General features: G+C 36.5%; 1 protein-coding gene across 1 annotated transcript in view; it reads right to left on the reverse strand.

The window, feature by feature from the left end:
- Nucleotides 1-14,361, reverse strand: part of ARHGAP24 (Rho GTPase activating protein 24) — a 482,616-nt gene that overhangs the window by 452,062 nt on the left and 16,193 nt on the right. The gene's annotated exons all lie outside the window — the stretch shown is intronic.

Consider the following 14,361-nt stretch of genomic DNA (forward strand, 5'->3'; position numbering starts at 1 on the left):
ATGTGTAGTTGTAATGCATTTTTATTTCCAATGTTGTTGATTTGTGCTATCTCTCTTTTTTTCTTGCTGCATGTGGAGGTGGTGATTTCTCCTACAGCTGCCTGCAAGTGGTTCTGTGCCACAGACAAATCCTCCTGTGCAAAGGAGGTGAGAGGCATTAAACTCGTTAGGAAATACATGGATCACCTATAGAATAACTGCTGGGATATGATTAGTTGCTGAATGTGGGAAAGGTGAGTAATGTGACAAAGAACTAATAGAGAAAAAGGAGAAAAATATATACTATGTGTGGAGTATTATGCCAAAAGGAAGAAATTTCTACCATCATCAAATAAAAGTTGTGGAATTTCAATATAATGGATTATTCCACAAAGACTTTCAATAAGACTAATGAAGAGCTAATTTCCAGAGGCAGAAAAAAGGAATGCAAATATTTTACAAGAGAACAATTACAGGTAAAGGCAACATATGCACATTAAGACCCCTGTCATGGCAATTCTCAAGTAAAGCAAGTAGAGACACTGCAACTGTGACTCAGATCAAACCTCTAAGACAAACACCAAAATTACAGACAAACCAGAATCATTCCAATCTGAAGAGTAAAGAAAAGAATCCAACATAAGGGGGGAAGTGGAAAAACACAGAAAAGCAGTAGTTATGAAAACACTTTACAATATCAGATACATAGGTCATTTATTATTTTAGCACCTATATATCACCCATTCTTTTGAAAGATTCTCCTACACACATGTGGCTTTGGTGTTAGCTATCTGCACCTGAGTCCTGTGTGGCTCACTACAGTGTATGTATTCTGCAGAGCTGAGCTAACTAGAGCTTATGATCCACCTTGTAATAGAAGAGAATTCTTTCTCATTATCAGGCTGTAGAAACATGAATGAGGTCTTCCCATAGAGGGTCCCCTTACTGGTGGAAAATGCTTCTCAGAGAAAAAAGCCACCATGCTGAGAGACAAAGAGATGAACAAAGGGGATCCTGAGAATAGTCATTCCCCAGTTCTAGTCAGCCCTAAAATTAGCTACACACCAACCCTTCCTATAGTTTGCTTAAATGAGCTAATGTTCCTCTTTGTGCTAAAACTATTTCATATTGGTTTTCTGTCTTTAGTAGACAAAACTTGTGATAAAGAGACCAGATATAAATGTACTAAAAAAATGTACAGGAAACCTTAAAAAAGAAAAAGGAAGTAATTCTAAACAGGGAGTACTTAAGAAGCTGGACAGGAGAAGTAAAAATTGAACAAAAGAAAATGTTTCATCTTAAATGTGACATGCTGTGATTTCCCACTGTTTTTATAAGGGGCATAAAAGTTATGGTTATAAGACAGATAACAGTGTACGGGAAGTCCCAGAGGCCAAAATGAACACTAAAGTAGGAAGCTCCACGTGGCTGAGCATGGTGGCAAGATGGAAAAGATTTATGCTTTCTCCAGTGGCTGATCTTGCTCAAGAATGTTTCCCACTCACTCAAGGTGTCTGTGGGAGGTTTGGCAGTCACTTCTGAACTGACAGTACCAAAACAAACTTCTTTCCCAGCCATCCTTTGGATTCAGATGGAAAAGTAACCATTAGTACAATATAATAACCTCAATCACACCATAGTTGAGTATCCTCTGACAGCATTTTCAACATCCACAGTACACAAATTATAATGGCCCTGAGTGACTGAAATCTAACATTTAATGAGCAACTACATAGAGTAGATGAGGTGCTAAAATAGGTACTACAAAAGCAATAAGTATAACAACCTAACAAATTATAATTCAAAGGATGGTGATGTACCTATTACCTGCCAGGCATTTTGCTAAGCATCATCTCATTTAATCCTTACAGTACTATGAGACAGGAACTGTAATGATCTGCACAATGCAGTCTAGGCTCAGTGAGGTTAAGTAATTTGCCAGAGGTCACATGGTTATTGATGGAAGAATGAACCTGGAACCCAGGCTTGTTATGAACTGAATTATGTTTCCGCCAAAAAGGATATTTAAGTTCTAACTCAGAATGTGGCCTTATTTGAAATACAGTTGTTGCAGATATTAATTAAAATGGGGTCCTACTGGAGTAAGGTGGCCCCTAACCAATGTGGCTGGTGTGAGAAGATGGTCATGAAGCCGGAGAGACACAGGGAGAATGCATGTGACAATGAAAGAAGAAACTGGAGTGATGAAGCTGCAAACCACAGAATGCCAGAGGCTGCAGGCAAACCCCCAGAACAGGCAGAGGAGGGCTCTTTTACGGGGCTCAGAGGGAGCATGGCCCTGCTGAGCCCAGGACTATGAGACAATAAATTCATGTTGCTTTAAATTACCCAGTTTGTGCTGCTTGGTTACAGCAGCCCTAAAAAACTACTATAATGCCTAACTACACAGCCTTCAGAGGGCCATGTTTCATTAACACATCAGCTTGAAGTCTTTCCTAGATGATAAAAAACATTTAATTACATGTGAAATAGATACAATTTTCCATTTTATTAAATTCTAATTACATGAAGAGCCACCGAAATAAATCTTTTTTAAATCAGAATTCCTATTTTCTGCCTTAGCTGTGGTAAACATAATTTTTGTAGTTATTTTTAGATATTTTTAAAAATAGTTTTGCTCTATTCTTTTAAATTACTGGAATGGCCAACATCTATCCTGAAGGGATTTTCATTTTCAAAAAAGAATTCTTTGTTTCTTGTGGGTGGCTGTTAGACTCTTTTATTTGAATTACCACACTCTAAGAGCTCTTCTAGAAGAAACAGATTTACATCAGGGCAGGCAGACAAGACATGTTTACACAGAGCACAGATCCTATGCAGCCAGCATTTTACTAGAGAACGGACATGGCTCTTCCTTGCAAAAGAAATAAATGGTAGACAGAATATAGACTCAGAGGAGAGAGAGGAGAAGGGTGATTAAGGGTATAATTAAGACATATCATCCTGGAAATGATAAAGGAAAAAATGAGTCAAGAAGAAAAACAAGGTGAGCAGAGCAGAGGAAGAAAAGTGAGTCTGAAGATAGGAGAAGAGGCAGATTCAAGAATCTGGGGCAGGGGACGAGGGAAGAGGGAGGGAGAGGTAAGGAGGAAGGGAGAGTAGGGGAAGAAAAACATGCTGAATATATGTGGTGTGAACTCCTACTTTTCTGTGTATCAACACACAGAGCAGACATTTTTGGTTCTAGTGCCATCTTAAACACACTGAAATGAGACACATTTCATGGCCCTTGCTCTCAATGATAGGTATGCAGTCAAAAACCAAAAGAGACAAATACTCTCATAAACTGTCTTTTTTCATCTTGGCAAAGTCTTTTCTCCGAAACAAAAGAGCAGTGTACATTCCTATCACTTTATTTTTTGAAGAGTCCCTTTCAAGAGCCGCCACATCACATGCAATACTTGATTACCATCAAAGCCCAAGTTTTCTAACACCAAGAGCCAAGTGTGTTGTGGTTTGATCTTTGAGAAATATTTCTGGGTAGTAAAGATCAAGGGCCATAAATATGGAAGCACATATTGTCACCATTCTATCTTTGCACTGAGAGTATATGATATTTATTAGGAGCAGAGCTTTCCCAGTAAAAGGCACAATTACAGCAGCCTATAATACAAAAGTAGCATTTCCAATGTATTCTATTTAGTTTAAAAATATATTGATTATATAGATGATCAATATATTTTTTAAAAAATTTAAATCCCATGAAAAGCCTCAGGGTTCAAAGTAAAAATTATTCATTAATGTAAGCAAACCAGGAAAAGCATTGTGAAAAGGCAAAGAGAAACGCTGGCAACATTATAATTGCAGATCCTAACCCAGGTTTTTGTTATGCTATAAGAATAAACATGCTGCCAGGTAAGAGTGGGTGCGCGTTTCAAAATACCTGGATAAAGAAAGAGTTTCTCAAAGAGACAGTGTTTTTCAGGTACTGCTTCAACTTCTGGTGCTACAAATGTTTCTGTATTTAACATATTGATAATTGTGTCCTCTTTCTGTAAGACATTGCATGTGTTTTAAATGGGTGTAGGTCTTTTTATAATCTAGACATCCCTTCCTCTTGCACTTTTTAAAAAAAAAAATCAATTAAGAAATTTCCAATTAGGATATACAAAGGAAAGACAATACTAGAAAGTAGAGTTTTATAAATGATAAAATCAATTGTATACCTAGAGTTCTATGGAGTGATCACACATTACAAGGGCAGACTAGTAAAGGGTTCATGAAAAAATTGAACTGGAGCCAGGCTTGACAAGACTCAGACAAGGAGAGCGGATGCGACTCCAAGCAGGAAAAGGCCTAATAAAGGAAGGAATATTGGAAGGTGAGAGGAGGACATTCAAAAAGCCAGCCTACGGAGAAGAACGTACTGAGAAGTAAGGTTGACTGGGTCAATGAGGACTGGGAAGTCCCAGCAAGAGAAGGCCAATGCAGACTTGTGACAAGGGAACAGATGTGAAGAAAGCAGCCATTTCAAAGACTAACCTGGCACCAACATGACAGATGGATTTAATTGTATCAAAGGCCAACAACAAATAGGTGAAACTGTTGCACAAAACAGCAATGATTCAGGTATCAATGGTGAGAGCCTGGGGTAACAGGAAAGCAGTGGCAATGGAAGAAAGAATATGACACAAAATGAACTGTCAGAGCTGGGAGACAGGGCACTTTGCTTTAGGACTTGCAGGGTGCTGGTCCTTTGGCTGGCAGTGACAAAACTTGACTATCTTTCAGCCTTAGGTCAAATGCTCACAAGTCAAGCATAGAAACACTCCTTCTTTAAAAATCTTTATCAAAGTATAATGGACAAATAAAATGTTAGATCTTGAAAGTGTGTGTCACTTCTTGAAAGCCATGATTTAAGAATGGAAGGTCACTCCTGTAAACTTCAAGCTAAAACCACTTAATTCTGCAAATATTTCTCTTAAGAGAAGTATCTTTCTTTTTTATGGTTAGCCATTTTAATGTACTATTTTCTTTAATAATAATCTCACCCTCATCACTCCCCAATGAGTTTGTTTGGTTATGCTTGAATCAGAATTTCAGAAAATATTTTTATGCTTTCCCCATGTGTTTTCATAAGAGGAACCATACATGCAATGCGAAGGTACATTTGAATTGAGATATGCCTTTTGTGCAATGGAAGAAGTCAGTCCTGAGGCCATATATCTACAAACTTTAAAAATCTTAATCAATACTAATTACCTAAGAAGAGCAAAAAAGTTCATGAATAGTGCTGAAAAGGCAGAGAGATATGAGAATATTCATGGATTTATACCAACTTTTTTCATAAGCAAAGACTTCAAGCTTCTCCTCAAGGTTTAATCAGAATTTAGAAACTTTTCTAATAAGAGTGGCTGTGTGCATTTTCAGGCAGATGTAAAATAGAAATATAGAAAGTGACAAGGGTGGGGACCTCTCATTCTTTGACTCATTAAAGAAGTGTTTATAGAATATCTATTTCTCTGCAATGAGACAACCACAAAGATGAATAAGAACCTGTCTCAAGCTGAATAATACTGAAATCTTGGCTTTGAATAGGACACTACAGTCCTTTCACTTAATGAGTGAGGATCTCCAGCCACCCTGGGAAGCAGTTAGGAACTGTTTCATTTATTTGAAAGGTCTGTTGCTATCTACACTCTCATAATGCCAATGTCTGTCACTGTTTCTTTGCTAATTTCCTTTTCTCTAATGACAAAACTCTCTTTTATTCATTTCGATATTGAGGATACTCATAAATATAACTGAATACCTCCTGTATGCCAGGCACCAAAGGCTTTGGGATGGAGAAGGTAAAATAAACAGAATCATTGTCCTTAAGAATTTCACATCCTAGGAAGTAAAGCAGCAAATAAAGAGTGATAGAAGAGTGGTCCCTGGTCCAACACGAAGCCCGTGTGCCAACAGGCAGATCTGCTCCCCAGTCCCTGCAAACCCAGGCTTGGGTCCCACCCTCACCGTGTGGCCTTTTTCAAAGCCTCAGTTCACATGTGTCTGATTTTCTCCTAAATTCCCAAACAATTACAATCTACCAAATGTTGTCCTTTATTATATGTGTCATTCTATATATCCAATTTTTAAAAATGTGTTTCTTACGTACTATCCCAGATTTCTAAGTTCCACATGGGCAAGGATGAGATCTTACAGGCTTCTATATTACATTCTGAAGCCAGAAGCATTCCATGTCTGAGTTGATGATTCATAAATATGTATCACTTGATTTTTTTCTTTTTTAAATATGTTTATTGATGAGAGAGAGAGAGAGGGAGGGAGGGAAAGAAACATCAATGTAAGAGAAAAACACTGATTGGTTGCCTCTCATACATACCCCAATCGGGAATCACACCTGAAACCTAGGTGTGTGCCCTGACCAGGACTGGAACCAGCAACCTTTTGGTGTACATGCTCCAACCCACTAAGTCACACTGTCCAGGACTATCACTTGATTGGCTCATATGTACACCATGTGATATATTGGAACAATATAGTTTGCTTAGCTAATTTGGACTAAAATTTATATCTTTAAAAGTTGCATGAAGGAAATCAGGAATAAGAAAAACTTTTTAAAAAACATTTATTGAGTCCTCATTCTAAATATGTCTAGTTGCTTTTAAAGACTTGATATTTAATAGGTTGGCATTAATTCCATTTGGTTAATAATCCATATTCTTAGTCACTGAGTAGTCAAATTATTTTTTAAGGTCATAAAGTTATTTATTGCCACTCATCCAAAAATATACATTTTATTGAAGCCATGGTGTTAAAATAAATGCCATGGAACAACAGCCTCCTCAGTTACTACTATAGAAATCTGTGCTGCCATAAACACATAGATCAGTGCCAACCACAGAAATATAATGACAGCTACATATAATATTTCCTATCTGCACTATAAAAGTTAAAAAAGAAATTAATTTTCATAATGTATTTTGAATCCATATATCCAAAAATTTATCATTGCAACAATAAATAATATAAAAATATTAGTGAGATATTTTATATCATTTTTACTAAATCCCATAAATCTAGTGTGTATTTTATACTTACAGCACACCTCAATTTAAAGGCTAAGTTTTTGTCAGAAGTTCTTAATTGGTATTAGGTTTTATAAAAATTTCAGTTTATAAAAGTAGTTTCCAGAACTAAATTATTCAGAACTTACTTAAATTTTTTTCAATAATTTTAAAAGTATACATTTTTAAATTTAGACATAAGTTAATTAACTAAATAAAGTTATAAACAAATTAAAAACTCAGTTTTTCAGTTATATATTAGCATCATGACAAATTCAAGAGCTATGACTACCACCCAGAACTGCGCCACTCTAGATCAATCTCTAACCACACTTCTTCAGCAATGATGTGTATTTTAAGTCATATGTTCCTCTGTCTTATTTTGGTTTGCACCCTTTTGTTCAGTGGGCCTCTCCTTTAAGGGGTGATAATGGGAGATAATCATAATGCAGTAGAAGGGCCAACTCCTGGGTCCAGTCAAGGGTGCAAACTAAGTGGGAGCGCTCTCCATGGACCCCTTGGGAATGCTCCTTAATTTTTCATGGCTTCAAATACTCAGACCTTGAGTCCTCACCATAGGCAGGTAGAAAAGAGGGAATGAAAGAGTGACAAGACTTCATAGTCTTCTAGGTGTTTCTTACTTAAAGCCATGTGAGTAAATATGTTAATGATAATATTATCTTCTGAATAACTATAAAGCAAAGCATTTCATTAAATTAAGATATGAATTTTGATTATAAAACTATAGGCTTGAAATCCTAATAGGGAAACTGAACTATATCTCCAACCTATCATTGATGACTTTTTGGATCTAGTCAACTTAGAAGGCTATCTACTCATTTAACAATGCTGCTGTAACCAATTATATATGTTGATATATTCTTTCAAATATTGTATGTGTTCTTACTCTCAAACAATAGATCTTATTTAATTTAGAAGTCATTCTGAGTCAGATCTAGTAAGTAGTAACTTCTGTTTTCTTAAAATGTGAATACATGTTTATTAGTTATATATAGCTGCATTTTTTTTTAATAAAGGACAATAGTAGGGGTGAACTTTCTAGTGAATATTTTTAAACTTTAGAGTACATAAGACTCACTTGAGGAATTATTTAGAATAAAGATTCCAAGTCCATCCCTGGCTGGCATAGCTCTGTGGATTGAGCACGGGCTGCAAACCAAAGCATCCCAGGTTCGATTCCCAGTCAGGGCACATGCCTGGGTTGCAGGCCACAGCCCCCAGCAACCACACATTGATGTCTCTCTCTCTCTCTCTCTCTCTCTCTCTCTCTCTCTCTATCCCTCTCCCTCCCTTCCCTCTCTAAAAATAAATAAAATCTTTAAAAAAAAAGAGTGAAAAAAAGCAAAAACAGGACATGAAACTTTTATTTAAAAAAAAAAAGATTCCAAGGTCCTATTTTCAAGGATTTTAATTCTTCTCTAGGCATTGCAGGAGATTTTCTGTGCTCTCTCCACTCTCTTGTGGCCACAGTAATATACTGGCCTGTGAATTTCCCCACTCAAGGGGCCGTGTCCGCCTCCTCCAAAGGCAGTTCACCATGAGGCTCAGTCCAGAAATGAGGCAGAGAGTCACTCTGTTCTAGGGCCCTCTTCCCTTTCCCATTAGTAAAACTGAAAACTTCAGAATACCAAAGCAAGCATGTCATAGTGAAAATAACAGCACAAATCATTTGAGCTGCTCTCTGTCTAGTGTTGGGTTAAAGGAGCAAGGTTATGTCGGCAAATTTGAATAAGGCCTGGCCCAGCTCACTAGGGTACAAGTCATGTCAAAATTTGTCAATGAGAGCCAAGCCAGGTATTAAAGATGGCTATTATTCTACTGTGTCCTTAAATCCCCTGTAGTAGGTGTCTGGATGAGATTCAAGATGTTAGTGACCTTTGACACATGAACACTGATTCTTTGCAAGCAAGTATTTTGTTTCCACACAAAAATCTCCTTGTTCCTGTCACCAAACAAAAGAAAATACACTATTAGCCTGCCTCATGTCTTGTGCATTTATTTTACTTGGAGAAAAGGACTGCACACTTAAGGTCATTAATCAATTTAAGAGAAAAAGGAACTCAAGCATAACTACCTCTTGTTTAATTTAGATTAGAAATTAAGAAATTGAAGAAGGAAAACAAATGCTGGCAAGACTGAAGAGTATGGCAAAACTGTGTGTGTCCAGAGGCTGCCACAACACTTTAACTGAAAAATCAGGGACACAGTGTTACATTTTTTAATTTAGCATAAAGGAACTGGTTTTGCAAATATAGCTTTTTAATCTTAACAATTAACAACAATAGACAACAGGATAGCAATATATTGTGGATTTATATAGTTATTACAAAGTGACTTCTCTCCTCCAATTAGTCTTTATAAAATCTTTGAGAAGTAAATATTCTTTTTCAGAATTTAACACTCACAGGAGTCATATTCCCTAAGTTGCACATATGACTAACAGAGTTGAAACATGAAACCATAGTTTTAGGCTTCACAAAAGCAAGTGATTTAATGCTCCAAATGACCTACTGAGAAATGCACAGGGCACAGTAAGACATAGTCACTAACATCTGTGATTAATACACTCTATCAGTTAGGGTCTTTCCAACTACCCTCTCCTTAAACTTCTTCCATTAAAAGTCACTAAGTTTACTTATTCTAATTTTTCGTAATTCCTGATTCCTTTCCATCTACTTTGTCAGCATTATCCAAATTCATCCTAAACTCCTGGACACTTACCAAACATTTAATAATCTTGTCACATCATTGTTTCTTTGCATATGGGTTTCCCTCTGCCTGAAACAACTTCCTTCCTTTCTTCTGTGTAAACTTCAGAAAATGATTTCCTTCATTGTCTATCCATAAAGTTTATGCTCATTCCTCAATTTTTTGTTGATAGGATCTTTCCTGGGAAAGATAGATTTTCATCAAAAGACATTTGGGTAATATCAATTTCCCCAAAAGTTTTAAACTTGTGACCAAAATATGGAAGCTAGGAATACGCAAAACTCACATGAAAGTGTGGCAGAACCCCTGAACCACGGAGCACCAGAGGCTGAGCTCTTCCTTATTATTACAACTGAGTGTGCCATGGATCTTGAGCATGTTTGTCTTCACGTTGTTGCATGGCCATGTTTATTAATATGTTGTTGAACTTTAATCCTTGTGATTAAAACCTGTCTAGTATGACATGACATACACTTGTGGTCAAAATGTAATCAGTAAACCATGCAAAAGATAACCTTGTCAAGAGCCAGAAGGGAAATAAACCTCAAGGAAGGAGTTCTTTACTTTAGGTTATGAAAAGTAAACAAATAAACATTCCCATCATACCAAGGGTTCCTGTGTGCAAATCAACAATGACTGTGATGGGCCCAGTCCCACTGCTGGTGGATCTATCACATGGTGACACTCACAAGCTGTTACTGTTTTACAGCTGCTAAGCCAGAAATGCACATGCAACCCAAAGCTTTCCGAGATTTATGCAAACAAAGGATAACTATATCAATAACTTTCTTATTAAACCTCAACAAATATGCACCTGTGGTATCTTCCTTTTCACGGTTCCCAGTAACTCTACACATGCACCCTGCATAAGCCAAGAAGTTACAAAAATGTTGGCATTTGTGTAAAAGAAAACAGAACTCCGAAACTACAAAGTGTGACTAATAGTGGAAAATACATTCACTAAAAAGAAAAGTTCACTATGCTATTTAAGATAAAAGATCAAAATCTCGCAGCAAGGATAACAGTAGTCTAAATACTTCATATATTGCCCAGGGCTTGGTAGCTACCAAATCAAAATGAGATACTAACAATTTACAATAAATGGCACTATTGAAAGATTAAAACTTCCTTTCTCTAGTCAAGAGAAATAATGCTGGCACTCATAAATTACATGTAAAGAGAGAAACCTGAGGACTAAATAACTACCATACCTCTACCTAGGCATCCGGAATGCTTGCCCCACCTATCATGTTTAGGGTACTAAATTCTGACACATTATTAAAAATGGACATCCTAACAGAAGTCAAATTGCTCTCATATCTGCTAAGTCATGATTAGTCACTATAAAATTTTTTCTGTACTTAACTTTAACTGTTGCTTCATTTGGGCCACTCCTTCTCTTTCTAGCTTTTTCTATTCTGCCCTTCCAGTTATCTTCCCTCTTCATGAGAACCCAAAAATAAAGCAGGGAAACAGATTTTATCTATTGTACTCTGCAGTAACAGGTCTCCTCTTTCAAGAGGACAAAATGGCTTGTCAGGTAGGAGCATATATTTTTTGACTTAGGTTACTCCTTATCCTGGGGCTTTTCACAAAATGTTATCCTATTGCACTTAGTTACAGAAACTTAAAAGAAGGCTGTTTCCTATTATTTCATTTCATATGTGAGACAAATCAGTGGCAAGCATTCCAGATCCCTAGGTAGAGGTATGGTAGTTATTTAGTCCTCAGGTTTCTCTCTTTACATGTAATTTATGAGTGCCAGCATTATTTCTCTTGACTAGAGAAAGGAAGTTTTAATCTTTCAATAGTGCCATTTATTGTAAATTGTTAGTATCTCATTATTAAGATAGTAAAACACATATAGTACTGTTATATTATTTATTCTTTAGAAGTCATCTCCTTTCTCACTTCCCTCCCACTTGAGGGATTGAAGATGTATAGTCTTAACTCCTTGTAATGCAAAAATAACTATTCTTGCTGTCTATTGTTCTTATATATCTTAAATATTCATGTGTCTACTAATCTAGAAAATGCAGTTATGATGAAGAGACCTAATAAAAGTCAGGATACACAAATAATAACAACTATAACAGCAATAACATTTAGCTCACTTTCATTAATAACATAATGAGCTCACTATGTGCCAGGAATGCTACTCAGCACTGCATATCTAGTATCTCATTTAAACTTTACAACAACCATGTAAGGTATTTCTATTTTTGTTCTCATTTGCCATAAGAAGAAACTGAGACCAATAGAAATTAATTAGCCTGACCAAGAACCATATTGCCGATGGAGTAAGGATTAGAACCCAAGTAATTGACTCAGAGTCTAAGTACTCTGAGCTACTCTAATATGCAGGCTCCCAAAGAAGAAAGAGAATTTCAAGTGTAGATGATGTAGAAAGCAGGACCAATAAAATGGTGTTTGTCCTGTCAAGACAGCATAAAGTATGTAAAACAAAATAGAGTTACCCATGTCAACCAAACTGGCTGCCAGTCAGCCATGATATTTTGTTCAAGAAGGAAACAACCTAAGTCATGCCAGACACCTCTAGCAAAGAGACACACCTAAGATATCTGCACACATGACCAGAACAGAGTATCTGCAAAGCAGGACCACCCACAGATAGGCTCTTGGGGAAACTACCCACTTGCCATCAGGGGTCCCAAGATTGTCAAGAGACCCAGAGGGGTGGAGTATATGACCCTCAACAGTATAACTCAGGTAGACTTCGGACCACTGTTGAGACAGCTGAGCTCTATAGACCAAGACTGCCATGCTGCTGGAGGCTCTGCCCTGCTGGACTTCATTTGCCCTGCTGCTGACCCGGCTCCAGAGATTCTGCCCTGCAAGAGGCTGACAGCTCCCATGTCTACTGTGCTGTCTCCCAGACTTGTAGACTAAAAACTCTGGGACTCGGGTTCATTATCCCCCAATTCTCTTCTGTGATGTCATTACTGATTGTTTATGAGTGATTATTAATGTTATTAGTTAAATATAAATTTGGATAGAATCTGCATCAATAAAGCCAAGTGAATAGCATAGTCACCCATCTTGGCTCCCTGTTACTTCTTGGTGCTGGTAACACCTGTAAGAATCGTGGTCACATAGGCGGCTCAGTGCTTTCAGTTCTTGGGCCCAGATCAGACAACCCGAGGAGGAGTCAAAGGCTAGCTTATAAGAAAGACTGCACCTGAAACATACGCTCGTGACAGATGAAGGTAGTACTACTCTATACAGAGAAAATGTAAAAGTGCCATATTCTTACAGAAAATGGAATAAATATTTCTATGAATAATAGAAAAAAATTTGTGTTGTCAACTCACCTAAAGTTATATGGATTTTTAAAAGGGTGGGGCTGGGGTGGGGCTGGAGACAGGAGATGGAACATCAGGTATTAATTGGGATTTATCAGACTTTTAAGTTTGAACTAACAAATGACCAAACACTCAGGACTTCTGGTTTTCATTTGTTTGGGGTCTCCTTTTGTTTTATGTTTTTGTGGATTTTTTTTTTTTTGCCTTTCTATCAAATGAAAGTTTTGATACATATCTATAATGACAAAAAGTATGTATGATGGGAAAAACTTTCCCTTGCCTTTTCAATGTCTCTTATGCAGAAATAATTAGGAAAGATATACTTTCAATGATGTTAGAAATAGGGAGTGAGGCTATAAAATTTACATAATCTCCACCAATAAAACCTAAGACTGATTTAATTTTCAGTGTAGACAAAGGAAAAGAATCAAAGAATGTGAAAGAACCAGAACAATGAGGATAAACGTTAATAAAGAGGCTTGAAACAATACCATGACTAAACTATTGTTTATACTGTTTCCTAACCAAATTCTAGCAAAAGCTTTAAAAACTAATCAAAAACTTCAAATAGAAAGATATGTAGTTTCCATGTGGCTTTATGTTTTCCTAATTGTTGGCAATATATTTGCTTAAAATCCACAAGAACCTGAAAAATATATTAGAAATATGAGGCTTCCTTTTCATGTTGATAACAATTCAGATGTAGAAATTATTCTAGAAAATGACCTTCACTTGTAGGTTACTTGTTTAAATATGCAAATATTCACATCAAGATGATATCTCCATAGTTTTCTATGTAAACCATAATGTTTTGAGTCTATACTCTAAGGCTAAAAAAATAATTTAACACAAATATTGTCCTCATTAGTAAATTTGTTTTCCACAGAGCTATGGATTTGCATAAAACACTTTGGAAATATTTTATGTGTGTTGAAGGATTAAAGAAATAAGTGAATACTTCATAAGAGAAAGGAGCTACATTATTTTGTGAATGAAAACATTGAACACCCAGATCTTGGTTTATAAATATCCTTTTTCCATAAAGGAGATCTGTGTTTCTTGAATGGCTGATTCAAGAGCTGAATCAGAAGGAGTATGAGATGAGCCTAGAATATCTTGTAGTACCAGGAAATAAGAAGTGTCCTAAAAATGATGTGAATAAGGAACAGACACAGGAACCAATTTGAAGATTGTCTGTATGACAAATCTAGACAATTTGGGCAACAAGATAAATACTAGTGGTAGTGATTTGTATGTCATAGATTAAAACAAATATCCATGAGCCCATACTGGTC

This window comes from Phyllostomus discolor, chromosome 1 (assembly GCF_004126475.2).
Source record: "Phyllostomus discolor isolate MPI-MPIP mPhyDis1 chromosome 1, mPhyDis1.pri.v3, whole genome shotgun sequence".
Classification (NCBI taxonomy): Eukaryota; Metazoa; Chordata; class Mammalia; order Chiroptera; family Phyllostomidae; genus Phyllostomus; species Phyllostomus discolor.